At 37.3% G+C, this 18,342-nt stretch overlaps 8 non-coding genes across 8 annotated transcripts; all 8 read right to left on the reverse strand.

Annotated features, from left to right (window-relative positions):
- Positions 1–5,504: 5,504 nt before the first annotated feature.
- trnat-cgu (transfer RNA threonine (anticodon CGU)) lies at positions 5,505–5,577 on the reverse strand. The gene has a single exon. It is a non-coding gene; the product is annotated as a tRNA-Thr (tRNA).
- Positions 5,578–7,131: 1,554 nt separating this feature from the next.
- On the reverse strand, positions 7,132–7,204 carry trnat-cgu (transfer RNA threonine (anticodon CGU)). The gene has a single exon. It is a non-coding gene; the product is annotated as a tRNA-Thr (tRNA).
- A 2,046-nt stretch (positions 7,205–9,250) lies between these two features.
- Positions 9,251–9,323, reverse strand: trnat-cgu (transfer RNA threonine (anticodon CGU)). The gene has a single exon. It is a non-coding gene; the product is annotated as a tRNA-Thr (tRNA).
- A 1,553-nt stretch (positions 9,324–10,876) lies between these two features.
- Positions 10,877–10,949, reverse strand: trnat-cgu (transfer RNA threonine (anticodon CGU)). Its single transcript has one exon. It is a non-coding gene; the product is annotated as a tRNA-Thr (tRNA).
- A 2,039-nt stretch (positions 10,950–12,988) lies between these two features.
- trnal-caa (transfer RNA leucine (anticodon CAA)) lies at positions 12,989–13,061 on the reverse strand. The gene has a single exon. It is a non-coding gene; the product is annotated as a tRNA-Leu (tRNA).
- A 1,388-nt stretch (positions 13,062–14,449) lies between these two features.
- Positions 14,450–14,522, reverse strand: trnal-caa (transfer RNA leucine (anticodon CAA)). The gene has a single exon. It is a non-coding gene; the product is annotated as a tRNA-Leu (tRNA).
- Positions 14,523–15,426: 904 nt separating this feature from the next.
- trnat-cgu (transfer RNA threonine (anticodon CGU)) lies at positions 15,427–15,499 on the reverse strand. Its single transcript has one exon. It is a non-coding gene; the product is annotated as a tRNA-Thr (tRNA).
- A 1,204-nt stretch (positions 15,500–16,703) lies between these two features.
- trnat-cgu (transfer RNA threonine (anticodon CGU)) lies at positions 16,704–16,776 on the reverse strand. The gene has a single exon. It is a non-coding gene; the product is annotated as a tRNA-Thr (tRNA).
- Positions 16,777–18,342: the final 1,566 nt, after the last annotated feature.

Raw genomic sequence — 18,342 nt, forward strand, 5'->3', positions numbered from 1 at the left:
TTCAGATTAGGACAATGACGTGCTACCTGCTGCGCCATTGAAGCTGTGACTATTTTGTAAAACTTCTAAAGTGAAATCCATTTTTTTCTCATTTTTTTTCTATAGTTTTCAAAAAACCCAAATTAGTAACTCAGTGCTTCATGTGAGGATTGAACTCACGACCTTCAGATTAGGACAATGACGTGCTACCTGCTGCGCCATTGAAGCTGTGACTATTTTGAAAAACTTCTAAAGTGAAATCCATTTTTTTCTCATTTTTTTTCTATAGTTTTCAAAAAACCCAAATTTGGAACTCAGTGCTTCATGTGAGGGTTGAACTCACGACCTTCAGATTAGGACAATGACATGCTACCTGCTGCGCCATTGAAGCTGTGACTGTTGTGAAAAACTGCTAAAGTCAAATCCATTTTTTTCTCATTTTTTTTCTATAGTTTTCCAAAAACCCGAATTTGAAACTCAGTGCTTCATGTGAGGGTTGAACTCACGACCTTCAGATTAGGACAATGACGTGCTACCTGCTGCGCCATTGAAGCTGTGACTATTTTAAAAAACTTCTAAAGTGAAATCCATTTTTTTCTCATTTTTTTTCTATAGTTTTCAAAAAACCCAAATTTGGAACTCAGTGCTTCATGTGAGGGTTGAACTCACGACCTTCAGATTAGGACAATGACGCGCTACCTGCTTCGCCAATGAAGCTGTGATTATTTGGAAAAACTGCTAAAGTGAAATCCATTTTTTTCTCATTTTTTTCTATTATTTTCAAAAAACCCAAGTTTGGAACTCAGTGCTTCATGTGAGGTTTGAACTCACGACCTTCAGATTATGAGACTGATGCGCTACCTGCTTCGCCAATGAAGCTGTGACTATTTGGAAAAACTGCTAAAGTGAAATCCATTTTTTTCTCATTTTTTTCTTATAGTTTTCAAAAAACCCAAATTTGGAACTCAGTGCTTCATTTAAGGTTGAACTCACGACCTTCAGATTATGAGACTGACGCGCTACCTGCTACGCCAAGGAATCTCTGACTATTTGGAAAAACTGCTAAAGTGAAATCCATTTTTTTCTCATTTTTTTTCTATAGTTTTCAAAAAACCCAAATTTGGAAATCAGTGCTTCATGTGAGGGTTGAACTCACGACCTTCAGATTAGGACAATGACGTGCTACCTGCTGCGCCATTGAAGCTGTGACTATTTAGAAAAACTGCTAAAGTGAAAACCATTTTTTTCCTCATTTTTATTTATAGTTTTCAAAAAACCCAAATTAGTAACTCAGTGCTTCATGTGAGGATTGAACTCACGACCTTCAGATTTGGACAATGACGTGCTACCTGCTGCGCCATTGAAGCTGTGACTATTATGTAAAACTTCTAAAGTGAAATCCATTTTTTTCTCATTTTTTTCTATAGTTTTCAAAAAACCCAAATTAGTAACTCAGTGCTTCATGTGAGGATTGAACTCACGACCTTCAGATTAGGACAATGACGTGCTACCTGCTGCGCCATTGAAGCTGTGACTATTTGGAAAAACTGCTAAAGTGAAATCCATTTCTTTCTCATTTTTTTCTATAGTTTTCAAAAGACCCAAATTAGGAACTCAGTGCTTCATGTGAGGGTTGAACTCACGACCTTCAGATTATGAGACTGACGCGCTACCTGCTGCGCCATTGAAGCTGTGACTATTTGGATAAACTGCTATGGTCAAATCCATTTTTTTCTCATTTTTTTTCTATAGTTTTCAAAAAACCCAAATTTGGAACTCAGTGCTTCATGTGAGGGTTGAACTCACAACCTTCAGATTAGGACAATGACACGCTACCTGCTTCGCCATTGAAGCTGTGACTATTTTGAAAAACTTCTAAAGTGAAATCCATTTTTTTCTTATTTTTTTCCTATAGTTTTCAAAAAACCCAAACTTGGAACTCAGTGCTTCATGTGAGGGTTGAACTCACAACCTTCAGATTAGGACAATGACACGCTACCTGCTTCGCCAATGAAGCTGTGACTATTTGGAAAAACTGCTCAAGTCAAATCCATTTTTTTCTCATTTTTTTCTATTATTTTCAAAAAACCCAAATTTGGAACTCAGTGCTTCATGTGAGGGTTGAACTCACAACCTTCAGATTAGGACAATGACACGCTACCTGCTTCGCCAATGAAGCTGTGACTATTTGGAAAAACTGCTCAAGTCAAATCCATTTTTTTCTCATTTTTTTTCTATTATTTTCAAAAAACCCAAAATTGGAACTCAGTGCTTCATGTGAGAATTGAACTCACGAGCTTCAGATTATGAGACTGACGCGCTACCTGCTTCGCCAATGAAGCTGTGACTATTTGGAAAAACTGCTCAAGTCAAATCCATTTTTTTCTCATTTTTTTCTATTATTTTCAAAAAACCCAAATTTGGAACTCAGTGCTTCATGTGAGGGTTGAACTCACGACCTTCAGATTAGGACAATGGCGTGCTACCTGCTTCGCCAATGAAGCTGTGACTATTTGGAAAAACTGCTCAAGTCAAATCCATTTTTTTCTCATTTTTTTTCTATTATTTTCAAAAAACCCAAAATTGGAACTCAGTGCTTCATGTGAGAATTGAACTCACGAGCTTCAGATTATGAGACTGACGCGCTACATGCTTCACCAATGAAGCTGTGACTATTTGGAAAAACTGCTCAAGTCAAATCCATTTTTTTCTCATTTTTTTTTGTATCATTTTCAAAAAATCCAAATTTGGAACTCAGTGCTTCATGTGAGGATTGAACTCACGACCTTCAGATTATGAGACTGACGCGCTACCTGCTGCGCCATTGAAGCTGTGACTATTTGGAAAAACTGCTAAAGTGAAATCCATTTTTTTCTTATTTTTTTCCTATAGTTTTCAAAAAACCCAAATTAGTAACTCAGTGCTTCATGTGAGGATTGAACTCACGACCTTCAGATTAGGACAATGACGTGCTACCTGCTGCGCCATTGAAGCTGTGACTATTTTGTAAAACTTCTAAAGTGAAATCCATTTTTTTCTCATTTTTTTTCTATAGTTTTCAAAAAACCCAAATTTGGAACTCAGTGCTTCATGTGAGGATTGAACTCACGACCTTCAGATTATGAGACTGACGCGCTACCTGCTGCGCCATTGAAGCTGTGACTGTTGTGAAAAACTGCTAAAGTCAAATCCATTTTTTTCTCATTTTTTTTCTATAGTTTTCCAAAAACCCGAATTTGGAACTCAGTGCTTCATGTGAGGGTTGAACTCACGACCTTCAGATTAGGACAATGACGTGCTACCTGCTGCGCCATTGAAGCTGTGACTATTTTAAAAAACTTCTAAAGTGAAATCCATTTTTTTCTCATTTTTTTTCTATAGTTTTCAAAAAACCCAAAATTGGAACTCAGTGCTTCATGTGAGGGTTGAACTCACGACCTTCAGATTAGGACAATGACGCGCTACCTGCTTCGCCAATGAAGCTGTGATTATTTGGAAAAACTGCTAAAGTGAAATCCATTTTTTTCTCATTTTTTTCTATTATTTTCAAAAAACCCAAGTTTGGAACTCAGTGCTTCATGTGAGGTTTGAACTCACGACCTTCAGATTATGAGACTGATGCGCTACCTGCTTCGCCAATGAAGCTGTGACTATTTGGAAAAACTGCTAAAGTGAAATCCATTTTTTTCTCATTTTTTTCTTATAGTTTTCAAAAAACCCAAATTTGGAACTCAGTGCTTCATTTAAGGTTGAACTCACGACCTTCAGATTATGAGACTGACGCGCTACCTGCTACGCCAAGGAATCTCTGACTATTTGGAAAAACTGCTAAAGTGAAATCCATTTTTTTCTCATTTTTTTTCTATAGTTTTCAAAAAACCCAAATTAGTAACTCAGTGCTTCATGTGAGGATTGAACTCACGACCTTCAGATTAGGACAATGACGTGCTACCTGCTGCGCCATTGAAGCTGTGACTATTTGGAAAAACTGCTAAAGTGAAATCCATTTCTTTCTCATTTTTTTCTATAGTTTTCAAAAGACCCAAATTAGGAACTCAGTGCTTCATGTGAGGGTTGAACTCACGACCTTCAGATTATGAGACTGACGCGCTACCTGCTGCGCCATTGAAGCTGTGACTATTTGGATAAACTGCTATGGTCAAATCCATTTTTTTCTCATTTTTTTTCTATAGTTTTCAAAAAACCCAAATTTGGAACTCAGTGCTTCATGTGAGGGTTGAACTCTCGACCTTCAGATTAGGACAATGACATGCTACCTGCTGCGCCATTGAAGCTGTGACTATTTTGAAAAACTTCTAAAGTGAAATCCATTTTTTTCTTATTTTTTTCCTATAGTTTTCAAAAAACCCAAACTTGGAACTCAGTGCTTCATGTGAGGGTTGAACTCACAACCTTCAGATTAGGACAATGACACGCTACCTGCTTCGCCAATGAAGCTGTGACTATTTGGAAAAACTGCTCAAGTCAAATCCATTTTTTTCTCATTTTTTTCTATTATTTTCAAAAAACCCAAATTTGGAACTCAGTGCTTCATGTGAGGGTTGAACTCACAACCTTCAGATTAGGACAATGACACGCTACCTGCTTCGCCAATGAAGCTGTGACTATTTGGAAAAACTGCTCAAGTCAAATCCATTTTTTTCTCATTTTTTTTCTATTATTTTCAAAAAACCCAAATTTGGAACTCAGTGCTTCATGTGAGGGTTGAACTCACAACCTTCAGATTAGGACAATGGCGTGCTACCTGCTTCGCCAATGAAGCTGTGACTATTTGGAAAAACTGCTCAAGTCAAATCCATTTTTTTCTCATTTTTTTTCTATTATTTTCAAAAAACCCAAAATTGGAACTCAGTGCTTCATGTGAGAATTGAACTCACGAGCTTCAGATTATGAGACTGACGCGCTACCTGCTTCGCCAATGAAGCTGTGACTATTTGGAAAAACTGCTCAAGTCAAATCCATTTTTTTCTCATTTTTTTCTATTATTTTCAAAAAACCCAAATTTGGAACTCAGTGCTTCATGTGAGGGTTGAACTCACGACCTTCAGATTAGGACAATGGCGTGCTACCTGCTTCGCCAATGAAGCTGTGACTATTTGGAAAAACTGCTCAAGTCAAATCCATTTTTTTCTCATTTTTTTTCTATTATTTTCAAAAAACCCAAAATTGGAACTCAGTGCTTCATGTGAGAATTGAACTCACGAGCTTCAGATTATGAGACTGACGCGCTACCTGCTTCGCCAATGAAGCTGTGACTATTTGGAAAAACTGCTCAAGTGAAATCCATTTTTTTCCCATTTTTTTTTGTATTATTTTCAAAAAACCCAAATTTGGAACTCAGTGCTTCATGTGAGCGTTGAACTCACGACCTTCAGATTATGAGACTGACGCGCAACCTGCTTCGCCAAAGAAGCTGTGACTCTTTGGAAAAACTGCTCAAGTCAAATCCATTTTTTTCTCATTTTTTTTCTATTATTTTCAAAAAACCCAAATTTGGAAGTCAGTGCTTCATGTGAGAATTGAACTCACGACCTTCAGATTACGAGACTGACGCGCAACCTGCTTCGCCAATGAAGCTGTGACTATTTGGAAAAACTGCTCAAGTCAAATCCATTTTTTTCTCTTTTTTTTTTCTATTATTTTCAAAAAACCCAAATTTGGAACTCAGTCCTTCATGTGAGAATTGAACTCACGACCTTCAGATTATGAGACTGACGCGCTACCTGCTTCGCCAATGAAGCTGTGACTATTTGGAAAAACTGCTCAAGTCAAATCCATTTTTTTCTCATTTTTTTCTATTATTTTCAAAAAACCCAAATTTGGAACTCAGTGCTTCATGTGAGGGTTGAACTCACGACCTTCAGATTATGAGACTGACGCGCTACCTGCTTCGCCAATGAAGCTGTGACTATTTGGAAAAACTGCTCAAGTGAAATCCATTTTTTTCTCATTTTTTTTCTATTATTTTCAAAAAACCCAAATCTGGAACTCAGTGCTTCATGTGAGAATTGAACTCACGACCTTCAGATTACGGGACTGACGCGCAACCTGCTTCGCCAATGAGGCTGCGACTATTTGGAAAAACTGCTCAAGTCAAATCCATTTTTTTCTCATTTTTTTCTATTATTTTCAAAAAACCCAAATTTGGAACTCAGTGCTTCATGTGAGGGTTGAACTTACAACCTTCAGATTAGGACAATGACGCGCTACCTGCTTCGCCAATGAAGCTTTGACTATTTGGAAAAACTGCTCAAGTCAAATCCATTTTTTTCTCATTTTTTTTCTATTATTTTCAGAAAACCCAAATCTGGAACTCAGTGCTTCATGTGAGGGTTGAACTCACGACCTTCAGATTATGAGACTGACGCGCAACCTGCTTCGCCAATGAAGCTGTGACTATTTGGAAAAACTGCTCAAGTCAAATCCATTTTTTTCTCATTTTTTTTCTATTATTTTCAAAAAACCCAAATTTGGAACTCAGTGCTTCATGTGAGAATTGAACTCACGAACTTCGGATTATGAGACTGACGCGCCACCTGCTTCGCCAATGAAGCTGTGACTATTTGGAAAAACTGCTCAAGTCAAATCCATTTTTTTCTCATTTTTTTCTATTATTTTCAAAAAAACCAAATTTGGAACCTAGTGCTTCATGTGAGGGTTGAACTCACAACCTTCAGATTATGAGACTGACGCGCTACCTGCTTCGCCAATGAAGCTGTGACTATTTGGAAAAACTGCTCAAGTCAAATCCATTTTTTTCTCATTTTTTTTCTATTATTTTCAAAAAACCCAAATTTGGAACTCAGTGCTTCATGTGAGAATTGAAATCACGACCTTCAGATTATGAGACTGACGCGCTACCTGCTTCGCCAATGAAGCTGTGACTATTTGGAAAAACTGCTCAAGTCAAATCCATTTTTTTCTCATTTTTTTCTATTATTTTCATAAAACCCAAATTTGGAACTCAGTGCTTCATGTGAGGGTTGAACTCACGACCTTCAGATTATGAGACTGACGCGCTACCTGCTTCGCCAATGAAGCTGTGACTATTTGGAAAAACTGCTCAAGTCAAATCCATTTTTTTCTCATTTTTTTTCTATTATTTTCAAAAAACCCAAATTTGGAACTCAGTGCTTCATGTGAGAATTGAACTCACGACCTTCAGATTACGAGACTGACGCGCAACCTGCTTCGCCAATGAAGCTGTGACTATTTGGAAAAACTGCTCAAGTCAAATCCATTTTTTTCTCATTTTCTTTCTATTATTTTCAAAAAACCCAAATTTGGAACTCAGTGCTTCATGTGAGAATTGAACTCACGACCTTCAGATTATGAGACTGACGCCCTACCTGCTTCGCCAATGAAGCTGTGACTATTTGGAAAAACTGCTCAAGTGAAATCCATTTTTTTCTCATTTTTTTTTGTATTATTTTCAAAAAACCCAAATTTGGAACTCAGTGCTTCATGTGAGAATTGAACTCACGACCTTCAGATTATGAGACTGACGCCCTACCTGCTTCGCCAATGAAGCTGTGACTATTTGGAAAAACTGCTCAAGTCAAATCCATTTTTTTCTCATTTTTTTCTATTATTTTCAAAAAACCCAAATTTGGAACTCAGTGCTTCATGTGAGGGTTGAACTCACGACCTTCAGATTACGAGACTGACGCGCAACCTGCTTCGCCAATGAAGCTGTGACTATTTGGAAAAACTGCTCAAGTCAAATCCATTTTTTTCTCATTTTTTTTCTATTATTTTCAAAAAACCCAAATTTGGAACCTAGTGCTTCATGTGAGGGTTGAACTCACAACCTTCAGATTATGAGACTGACGCGCTACCTGCTTCGCCAATGAAGCTGTGACTATTTGGAAAAACTGCTCAAGTCAAATCCATTTTTTTCTCATTTTTTTTCTATTATTTTCAAAAAACCCGAATTTGGAACTCAGTGCTTCATGTGAGGGTTGAACTCACGACCTTCAGATTATGAGACTGACGCGCTACCTGCTTCGCCAATGAAGCTGTGACTATTTGGAAAAACTGCTCAAGTGAAATCCATTTTTTTCTCATTTTTTTTTGTATTATTTTCAAAAAACCCAAATTTGGAACTCAGTGCTTCATGTGAGGGTTGAACTCACGACCTTCAGATTACGAGACTGACGCGCAACCTGCTTCGCCAATGAAGCTGTGACTATTTGGAAAAACTGCTCAAGTCAAATCCATTTTTTTCTCATTTTTTTTCTATTATTTTCAAAAAACCCAAATCTGGAACTCAGTGCTTCATGTGAGAATTGAACTCACAACCTTCAGATTACGAGACTGATGCGCAACCTGCTTCGCCAATGAAGCTGTGACTATTTGGAAAAACTGCTCAAGTCAAATCCATTTTTTTCTCATTTTTTTTCTATTATTTTCAAAAAACCCAAATCTGGAACTCAGTGCTTCATGTGAGAATTGAACTCACGACCTTCAGATTACGAGACTGACGCGCTACCTGCTTCACCAATGAAGCTGTGACTATTTGGAAAAACTGCTCAAGTCAAATCCATTTTTTTCTCATTTTTTTTCTATTATTTTCAAAAAACCCAAATTTGGAACTCAGTGCTTCATGTGAGAATTGAACTCACGACCTTCAGATTATGAGACTGACGCGCTACCTGCTTCGCCAATGAAGCTGTGACTATTTGGAAAAACTGCTCAAGTCAAATCCATTTTTTTCTCATTTTTTTTCTATTATTTTCAAAAAACCCAAATTTGGAACTCAGTGCTTCATGTGAGAATTGAACTCACGACCTTCAGATTATGAGACTGACGCGCTACCTGCTTCGCCAATGAAGCTGTGACTATTTGGAAAAACTGCTCAAGTCAAATCCATTTTTTTCTCATTTTTTTCTATTATTTTCATAAAACCCAAATTTGGAACTCAGTGCTTCATGTGAGGGTTGAACTCACGACCTTCAGATTATGAGACTGACGCGCTACCTGCTTCGCCAATGAAGCTGTGACTATTTGGAAAAACTGCTCAAGTCAAATCCATTTTTTTCTCATTTTTTTTCTATTATTTTCAAAAAACCCAAATTTGGAACTCAGTGCTTCATGTGAGAATTGAACTCACGACCTTCAGATTATGAGACTGACGCCCTACCTGCTTCGCCAATGAAGCTGTGACTATTTGGAAAAACTGCTCAAGTGAAATCCATTTTTTTCTCATTTTTTTTCTATTATTTTCAAAAAACCCAAATTTGGAACTCAGTGCTTCATGTGAGAATTGAACTCACGACCTTCAGATTACGAGACTGACGCGCAACCTGCTTCGCCAATGAAGCTGTGACTATTTGGAAAAACTGCTCAAGTCAAATCCATTTTTTTCTCATTTTCTTTCTATTATTTTCAAAAAACCCAAATTTGGAACTCAGTGCTTCATGTGAGAATTGAACTCACGACCTTCAGATTATGAGACTGACGCCCTACCTGCTTCGCCAATGAAGCTGTGACTATTTGGAAAAACTGCTCAAGTGAAATCCATTTTTTTCTCATTTTTTTCTATTATTTTCAAAAAACCCAAATTTGGAACTCAGTGCTTCATGTGAGGGTTGAACTCACGACCTTCAGATTACGAGACTGACGCGCAACCTGCTTCGCCAATGAAGCTGTGACTATTTGGAAAAACTGCTCAAGTCAAATCCATTTTTTTCTCATTTTTTTTCTATTATTTTCAAAAAACCCAAATTTGGAACTCAGTGCTTCATGTGAGAATTGAACTCACGACCTTCAGATTATGAGACTGACGCGCTACCTACTTCGCCAATAAACCTGTGACTATTTGGAAAAACTGCTCAAGTCAAATCCATTTTTTTCTCATTTTTTTTCTATTATTTTCAGAAAACCCAAATATGGAACTCAGTGCTTCATGTGAGGGTTGAACTCACGACCTTCAGATTATGAGACTGACGCGCTACCTGCTTCGCCAATGAAGCTGTGACTATTTGGAAAAACTGCTCAAGTCAAATCCATTTTTTTCTCATTTTTTTCTATTATTTTCAAAAAACCCAAATTTGGAACTCAGTGCTTCATGTGAGAATTGAACTCACGACCTTCAGATTACGAGACTGACGCGCTACCTACTTCGCCAATAAACCTGTGACTATTTGGAAAAACTGCTCAAGTCAAATCCATTTTTTTCTCATTTTTTTCTATTATTTTCAAAAAACCCAAGTTTGGAACTCAGTGCTTCATATGAGAATTGATATCACGACCTTCAGATTATGAGACTGACGCGCAACCTGCTTCGCCAATGAAGCTGTGACTATTTGGAAAAACTGCTCAAGTCAAATCCATTTTTTTCTCATTTTTTTTCTATTATTTTCAGAAAACCCAAATCTGGAACTCAGTGCTTCATGTGAGGGTTGAACTCACAACCTTCAGATTATGAGACTGACGCGCTACCTGCTTCGCCAATGAAGCTGTGACTATTTGGAAAAACTGCTCAAGTCAAATCCATTTTTTTCTCATTTTTTTCTATTATTTTCATAAAACCCAAATTTGGAACTCAGTGCTTCATGTGAGGGTTGAACTCACGACCTTCAGATTATGAGACTGACGCGCTACCTGCTTCGCCAATGAAGCTGTGACTATTTGGAAAAACTGCTCAAGTCAAATCCATTTTTTTCTCATTTTTTTTCTATTATTTTCAAAAAACCCAAATTTGGAACTCAGTGCTTCATGTGAGAATTGAACTCACGACCTTCAGATTATGAGACTGACGCCCTACCTGCTTCGCCAATGAAGCTGTGACTATTTGGAAAAACTGCTCAAGTGAAATCCATTTTTTTCTCATTTTTTTTCTATTATTTTCAAAAAACCCAAATTTGGAACTCAGTGCTTCATGTGAGAATTGAACTCACGACCTTCAGATTACGAGACTGACGCGCAACCTGCTTCGCCAATGAAGCTGTGACTATTTGGAAAAACTGCTCAAGTCAAATCCATTTTTTTCTCATTTTCTTTCTATTATTTTCAAAAAACCCAAATTTGGAACTCAGTGCTTCATGTGAGAATTGAACTCACGACCTTCAGATTATGAGACTGACGCCCTACCTGCTTCGCCAATGAAGCTGTGACTATTTGGAAAAACTGCTCAAGTGAAATCCATTTTTTTCTCATTTTTTTCTATTATTTTCAAAAAACCCAAATTTGGAACTCAGTGCTTCATGTGAGGGTTGAACTCACGACCTTCAGATTACGAGACTGACGCGCAACCTGCTTCGCCAATGAAGCTGTGACTATTTGGAAAAACTGCTCAAGTCAAATCCATTTTTTTCTCATTTTTTTTCTATTATTTTCAAAAAACCCAAATTTGGAACTCAGTGCTTCATGTGAGAATTGAACTCACGACCTTCAGATTATGAGACTGACGCGCTACCTACTTCGCCAATAAACCTGTGACTATTTGAAAAAACTGCTCAAGTCAAATCCATTTTTTTCTCATTTTTTTCTATTATTTTCAAAAAACCCAAGTTTGGAACTCAGTGCTTCATATGAGAATTGATATCACGACCTTCAGATTATGAGACTGACGCGCAACCTGCTTCGCCAATGAAGCTGTGACTATTTAGAAAAACTGCTCAAGTCAAATCCATTTTTTTCTCATTTTTTTTCTATTATTTTCAAAAAACCCAAATTTGGAACTCAGTGCTTCATGTGAGGGTTGAACTCACGACCTTCAGATTATGAGACTGACGCGCTACCTGCTTCGCCAATGAAGCTGTGACTATTTGGAAAAACTGCTCAAGTCAAATCCATTTTTTTCTCATTTTTTTCTATTATTTTCAAAAAACCCAAATTTGGAACTCAGTGCCTAATGTGAGAATTGAACTCACGACCTTCAGATTATGAGACTGACGCGCTACCTGCTTCGCCAATGAAGCTGTGACTATTTGGAAAAACTGCTCAAGTCAAATCCATTTTTTTCTCATTTTTTTCTATTATTTTCAAAAAACCCAAGTTTGGAACTCAGTGCTTCATATGAGAATTGATATCACGACCTTCAGATTATGAGACTGACGCGCAACCTGCTTCGCCAATGAAGCTGTGACTATTTGGAAAAACTGCTCAAGTCAAATCCATTTTTTTCTCATTTTTTTTCTATTATTTTCAGAAAACCCGAATCTGGAACTCAGTGCTTCATGTGAGGGTTGAACTCACGACCTTCAGATTATGAGACTGACGCGCTACCTGCTTCGCCAATGAAGCTGTGACTATTTGGAAAAACTGCTCAAGTCAAATCCATTTTTTTCTCATTTTTTTCTATTATTTTCAAAAAACCCAAATTTGGAACTCAGTGCTTCATGTGAGAATTGAACTCACGACCTTCAGATTACGAGACTGACGCGCTACCTACTTCGCCAATAAACCTGTGACTATTTGGAAAAACTGCTCAAGTCAAATCCATTTTTTTCTCATTTTTTTCTATTATTTTCAAAAAACCCAAGTTTGGAACTCAGTGCTTCATATGAGAATTGATATCACGACCTTCAGATTATGAGACTGACGCGCAACCTGCTTCGCCAATGAAGCTGTGACTATTTGGAAAAACTGCTCAAGTCAAATCCATTTTTTTCTCATTTTTTTTCTATTATTTTCAGAAAACCCAAATCTGGAACTCAGTGCTTCATGTGAGGGTTGAACTCACAACCTTCAGATTATGAGACTGACGCGCTACCTGCTTCGCCAATGAAGCTGTGACTATTTGGAAAAACTGCTCAAGTCAAATCCATTTTTTTCTCATTTTTTTTCTATTATTTTCAAAAAACCCAAATTTGGAACTCAGTGCTTCATGTGAGAATTGAACTCACGACCTTCGGATTATGAGACTGACGCGCCACCTGCTTCGCCAATGAAGCTGTGACTATTTGGAAAAACTGCTCAAGTCAAATCCATTTTTTTCTCATTTTTTTCTATTATTTTCAAAAAAACCAAATTTGGAACTCAGTGCTTCATGTGAGGGTTGAACTCACAACCTTCAGATTTTGAGACTGACGCGCTACCTGCTTCGCCAATGAAGCTGTGACTATTTGGAAAAACTGCTCAAGTGAAATCCATTTTTTTCTCATTTTTTTCTATTATTTTCAAAAAACCCAAATTTGGAACTCAGTGCTTCATGTGAGGGTTGAACTCACAACCTTCAGATTATGAGACTGACGCGCTACCTGCTTCGCCAATGAAGCTGTGACTATTTGGAAAAACTGCTCAAGTCAAATCCATTTTTTTCTCATTTTTTTCTATTATTTTCAAAAAACCCAAATTTGGAACTCAGTGCCTAATGTGAGAATTGAACTCACGACCTTCAGATTATGAGACTGACGCGCTACCTGCTTCGCCAATGAAGCTGTGACTATTTGGAAAAACTGCTCAAGTCAAATCCATTTTTTTCTCATTTTTTTCTATTATTTTCAAAAAACCCAAGTTTGGAACTCAGTGCTTCATATGAGAATTGATATCACGACCTTCAGATTATGAGACTGACGCGCAACCTGCTTCGCCAATGAAGCTGTGACTATTTGGAAAAACTGCTCAAGTCAAATCCATTTTTTTCTCATTTTTTTTCTATTATTTTCAGAAAACCCGAATCTGGAACTCAGTGCTTCATGTGAGGGTTGAACTCACGACCTTCAGATTATGAGACTGACGCGCTACCTGCTTCGCCAATGAAGCTGTGACTATTTGGAAAAACTGCTCAAGTCAAATCCATTTTTTTCTCATTTTTTTCTATTATTTTCAAAAAACCCAAATTTGGAACTCAGTGCTTCATGTGAGAATTGAACTCACGACCTTCAGATTACGAGACTGACGCGCTACCTACTTCGCCAATAAACCTGTGACTATTTGGAAAAACTGCTCAAGTCAAATCCATTTTTTTCTCATTTTTTTCTATTATTTTCAAAAAACCCAAGTTTGGAACTCAGTGCTTCATATGAGAATTGATATCACGACCTTCAGATTATGAGACTGACGCGCAACCTGCTTCGCCAATGAAGCTGTGACTATTTGGAAAAACTGCTCAAGTCAAATCCATTTTTTTCTCATTTTTTTTCTATTATTTTCAGAAAACCCAAATCTGGAACTCAGTGCTTCATGTGAGGGTTGAACTCACAACCTTCAGATTATGAGACTGACGCGCTACCTGCTTCGCCAATGAAGCTGTGACTATTTGGAAAAACTGCTCAAGTCAAATCCATTTTTTTCTCATTTTTTTTCTATTATTTTCAAAAAACCCAAATTTGGAACTCAGTGCTTCATGTGAGAATTGAACTCACGACCTTCGGATTATGAGACTGACGCGCCACCTGCTTCGCCAATGAAGCTGTGACTATTTGGAAAAACTGCTCAAGTCAAATCCATTTTTTTCTCATTTTTTTCTATTATTTTCAAAAAAACCAAATTTGGAACTCAGTGCTTCATGTGAGGGTTGAACTCACAACCTTCAGATTTTGAGACTGACGCGCTACCTGCTTCGCCAATGAAGCTGTGACTATTTGGAAAAACTGCTCAAGTGAAATCCATTTTTTTCTCATTTTTTTCTATTATTTTCAAAAAACCCAAATTTGGAACTCAGTGCTTCATGTGAGGGTTGAACTCACAACCTTCAGATTATGAGACTGACGCGCTACCTGCTTCGCCAATGAAGCTGTGACTATTTGGAAAAACTGCTCAAGTCAAATCCATTTTTTTCTCATTTTTTTCTATTATTTTCAAAAAACCCAAATTTGGAACTCAGTGCCTAATGTGAGAATTGAACTCACGACCTTCAGATTATGAGACTGACGCGCTACCTGCTTCGCCAATGAAGCTGTGACTATTTGGAAAAACTGCTCAAGTGAAATCCATTTTTTTCTCATTTTTTTTCTATTATTTTCAAAAAACCAAATTTGGAACTCAGTGCTTCATGTGAGAATTAAACTCACGACCTTCAGATTACGAGACTGACGCGCAACCTGCTTCGCCAATGAAGCTGTGACTATTTGGAAAAACTGCTCAAGTCAAATCCATTTTTTTCTCATTTTTTTTCTATTATTTTCAAAAAACCCAAATTTGGAACTCAGTGCTTCATGTGAGAATTGAACTCACGACATTCAGATTATGAGACTGACGCGCTACCTGCTTCGCCAATGAAGCTGTGACTATTTGGAAAAACTGCTCAAGTCAAATCCATTTTTTTCTCATTTTTTTTTTGTATTATTTTCAAAAAACCCAAATTTGGAACTCAGTGCTTCATGTGAGGGTTGAACTCACGACCTTCAGATTATGAGACTGACGCGCAACCTGCTTCGCCAATGAAGCTGTGACTATTTGGAAAAACTGCTCAAGTCAAATCCATTTTTTTCTCATTTTTTTTCTATTATTTTCAAAAAACCCAAATTTGGAACTCAGTGCTTCATGTGAGAATTGAACTCACGACCTTCAGATTACGAGACTGACGCGCAACCTGCTTCGCCAATGAAGCTGTGACTATTTGGAAAAACTGCTCAAGTCAAATCCATTTTTTTCTCATTTTTTTTCTATTATTTTCAAAAAACCCAAATTTGGAACTCAGTGCTTCATGTGAGGGTTGAACTCACAACCTTCAGATTAGGACAATGACGCGCTACCTGCTTCGCCAATGAAGCTGTGACTATTTGGAAAAACTGCTCAAGTCAAATCCATTTTTTTCTCATTTTTTTCTATTATTTTCAAAAAACCCAAATTTGGAACTCAGTGCTTCATGTGAGGGTTGAACTCACAACCTTCAGATTAGGACAATGACACGCTACCTGCTTCGCCAATGAAGCTGTGACTATTTGGAAAAACTGCTCAAGTCAAATCCATTTTTTTCTCATTTTTTTTCTATTATTTTCAAAAAACCCAAATTTGGAACTCAGTGCTTCATGTGAGGGTTGAACTCACAACCTTCAGATTAGGACAATGGCGTGCTACCTGCTTCGCCAATGAAGCTGTGACTATTTGGAAAAACTGCTCAAGTCAAATCCATTTTTTTCTCATTTTTTTTCTATTATTTTCAAAAAACCCAAAATTGGAACTCAGTGCTTCATGTGAGAATTGAACTCACGAGCTTCAGATTATGAGACTGACGCGCTACCTGCTTCGCCAATGAAGCTGTGACTATTTAGAAAAACTGCTCAAGTCAAATCCATTTTTTTCTCATTTTTTTCTATTATTTTCAAAAAACCCAAATTTGGAACTCACGACCTTCAGATTAGGACAATGGCGTGCTACCTGCTTCGCCAATGAAGCTGTGACTATTTGGAAAAACTGCTCAAGTCAAATCCATTTTTTTCTCATTTTTTTTCTATTATTTTCAAAAAACCCAAAATTGGAACTCAGTGCTTCATGTGAGAATTGAACTCACGAGCTTCAGATTATGAGACTGACGCGCAACCTGCTTCGCCAAAGAAGCTGTGACTCTTTGGAAAAACTGCTCAAGTCAAATCCATTTTTTTCTCATTTTTTTTCTATTATTTTCAAAAAACCCAAATTTGGAAGTCAGTGCTTCATGTGAGAATTGAACTCACGACCTTCAGATTATGAGACTGACGCGCTACCTGCTTCGCCAATGAAGCTGTGACTATTTGGAAAAACTGCTCAAGTGAAATCCATTTTTTTCTCATTTTTTTTCTATTATTTTCAAAAAACCCAAATTTGGAACTCAGTGCTTCATGTGAGAATTGAACTCACGACCTTCAGATTACGAGACTGACGCGCAACCTGCTTCGCCAATGAAGCTGTGACTATTTGGAAAAACTGCTCAAGTCAAATCCATTTTTTTCTCATTTTCTTTCTATTATTTTCAAAAAACCCAAATTTGGAACTCAGTGCTTCATGTGAGAATTGAACTCACGACCTTCAGATTATGAGACTGACGCCCTACCTGCTTCGCCAATGAAGCTGTGACTATTTGGAAAAACTGCTCAAGTGAAATCCATTTTTTTCTCATTTTTTTCTATTATTTTCAAAAAACCCAAATTTGGAACTCAGTGCTTCATGTGAGGGTTGAACTCACGACCTTCAGATTACGAGACTGACGCGCAACCTGCTTCGCCAATGAAGCTGTGACTATTTGGAAAAACTGCTCAAGTCAAATCCATTTTTTTCTCATTTTTTTTCTATTATTTTCAAAAAACCCAAATTTGGAACTCAGTGCTTCATGTGAGAATTGAACTCACGACCTTCAGATTATGAGACTGACGCGCTACCTACTTCGCCAATAAACCTGTGACTATTTGAAAAAACTGCTCAAGTCAAATCCATTTTTTTCTCATTTTTTTCTATTATTTTCAAAAAACCCAAGTTTGGAACTCAGTGCTTCATATGAGAATTGATATCACGACCTTCAGATTATGAGACTGACGCGCAACCTGCTTCGCCAATGAAGCTGTGACTATTTAGAAAAACTGCTCAAGTCAAATCCATTTTTTTCTCATTTTTTTTCTATTATTTTCAAAAAACCCAAATTTGGAACTCAGTGCTTCATGTGAGGGTTGAACTCACGACCTTCAGATTATGAGACTGACGCGCTACCTGCTTCGCCAATGAAGCTGTGACTATTTGGAAAAACTGCTCAAGTGAAATCCATTTTTTTCTCATTTTTTTTTGTATTATTTTCAAAAAACCCAAATTTGGAACTCAGTGCTTCATGTGAGGATTGAACTCACGACCTTCAGATTATGAGACTGACGCGCTACCTGCTTCGCCAATGAAGCTGTGACTATTTGGAAAAACTGCTCAAGTGAAATCCATTTTTTTCTCATTTTTTTTTGTATTATTTTCAAAAAACCCAAATTTGGAACTCAGTGCTTCATGTGAGGGTTGAACTCACAACCTTCAGATTAGGACAATGACACGCTACCTGCTTCGCCAATGAAGCTGTGACTATTTGGAAAAACTGCTCAAGTCAAATCCATTTTTTTCTCATTTTTTTTCTATTATTTTCAAAAAACCCAAATTTGGAACTCAGTGCTTCATGTGAGGGTTGAACTCACAACCTTCAGATTAGGACAATGGCGTGCTACCTGCTTCGCCAATGAAGCTGTGACTATTTGGAAAAACTGCTCAAGTCAAATCCATTTTTTTCTCATTTTTTTTCTATTATTTTCAAAAAACCCAAAATTGGAACTCAGTGCTTCATGTGAGAATTGAACTCACGAGCTTCAGATTATGAGACTGACGCGCTACCTGCTTCGCCAATGAAGCTGTGACTATTTAGAAAAACTGCTCAAGTCAAATCCATTTTTTTCTCATTTTTTTCTATTATTTTCAAAAAACCCAAATTTGGAACTCACGACCTTCAGA

This window comes from Urocampus carinirostris, chromosome 16 (genome assembly GCF_059441175.1).
Source record: "Urocampus carinirostris isolate Australia breed hairy pipefish chromosome 16, RoL_Ucar_1.0, whole genome shotgun sequence".
In the NCBI taxonomy this organism is placed as follows: domain Eukaryota; kingdom Metazoa; phylum Chordata; class Actinopteri; order Syngnathiformes; family Syngnathidae; genus Urocampus; species Urocampus carinirostris.